Source organism: Hipposideros armiger, unplaced genomic scaffold (genome assembly GCF_001890085.2).
Source record: "Hipposideros armiger isolate ML-2016 unplaced genomic scaffold, ASM189008v1 scaffold_154, whole genome shotgun sequence".
Lineage (NCBI taxonomy): Eukaryota > Metazoa > Chordata > Mammalia > Chiroptera > Hipposideridae > Hipposideros > Hipposideros armiger.
The window spans coordinates 2,874,837-2,876,356 of NW_017731504.1; the positions used below are offsets into that span (position 1 = coordinate 2,874,837).

At 39.8% G+C, this 1,520-nt stretch overlaps 1 pseudogene; it reads right to left on the reverse strand.

The window, feature by feature from the left end:
* Positions 1-230: 230 nt before the first annotated feature.
* Positions 231-1,520, reverse strand: part of LOC109387338 (protein DEK-like) — a 48,479-nt pseudogene continuing 47,189 nt past the window's right edge.

Below are 1,520 nucleotides of genomic sequence, written 5' to 3' on the forward strand. Positions count from 1 at the left end.
TTCAAGAATCTATGCTCTTATCTAAAGAAATCCAAAATGTACAAAATATAACTATAAAGGCAAGGAAGAATTACTGCCATGCAAAATTTTAAACTAAAAACTGCATAGAAATGCAATTTAAAATGGCAAACTCAAATTTACGTTAATACTCAAGATAAAAAAGTCAGCAGTGCTATCAACAATGCTTGCAAGGATTTAGAAAAAGAAATTTGCTGGTATAATGCTATAAATCAAATCTCCAAATATATGGAACAAGTCATCTCTCTCTGTCCTCTATCTCCAGAAATTAGCTCTTTAACAGTCATTTTTTGTTTTTTTAAAGATTTTTATTGGGAATCGGGGGATGGGAACAGTGCTGGGGAATTGGGGGAAGGGGAACAGACAAGTTGCTGTCGTTTTGTTCTTCAGTCTAGTTGTGGAGGACGTTGCTTCACTGGCCCAAGTTGGCACCATCATTGCGCTCTTCCCGGGCGAGGCAGATCAGTCGCCGGCTTCTGGACGGCCGCTCACTGCGGCTGCTGGCCGCTCACGCTGGCTGCTGGCTACACACGGTAGCCCATGGCAACCCACTGCCACAGGGGCTGCAGCCTACGCCGTCGCCGGCGACTCACGGCAGCCCAGCTCCAGGTTGAGCTGTTGTTCAGCATCTTAGCTGTAGAGGGCAGTGTCACTGGCCCTCATATGTGGGATCCGAACCGGGGTCCTCTGGCGTCCCAAGCCAGCTCTTAACCACCGTGCCACTTGGCCGGCCCAACAGTCATTGTTATGAAACCTTTTTTTTTTTTCAGTTAAATCATAAGCAGGATAATTTTCATATAACTTTTTACAAATTTGCTTCATTGTAACTTCCTCCAAGTTACCACTGGCCAATAATTTCTTTACTGTTTGTTTCCTTTAACACTTTATCTGTAGATTATTTCTTCAATTTTTTAATTAAAGGTTCATCATTTTAACCATCCTCAGATCCACTTTCTATTTGTGAACCATTTTGATTCTTCTTGATGGTGTTGCTATCTGCTTTCTTCACATTAGCGCTCTTTACAGATTTTTCACTTTTAGAAGTGGCTTTCCGTTTAGGTTTTTTTCTTTTTGGTATCTTTTTTGGTGGCTCCTCTTCACTTTCTTTATCTTCATCGTCTGAAGTCTCTTCTTTGTTTTTCTTTTCATCTTCATCACTGCTAGATTCATCTGACAGGATTTCAGGACACTCGGTTCACTTAGCTTTCCTTGCTGTTCCAAAACTGTTCCATTTCTTTTTGTTGCCTTTGATATAATAGAAGTGTTTTTAGATTTTGGCAATGGTTTGCCAGAAGGCTTTGGATGTGTTAAGAAATTCAAGATCCTCTTCATCAGCTCACTAATAACACCTGATTTCTGCAAATCAAGAACCTCACAGATGCTTTTTAACATGGCGTTTCTAAATTTTTTCAACATTTCTTTATTTTTTTGTACGGGGTACTTCCTTTTTAAAATGAAAAGCCACTAAATGACCCATATCCTTCTTCTTTTTTTTTTTTTTT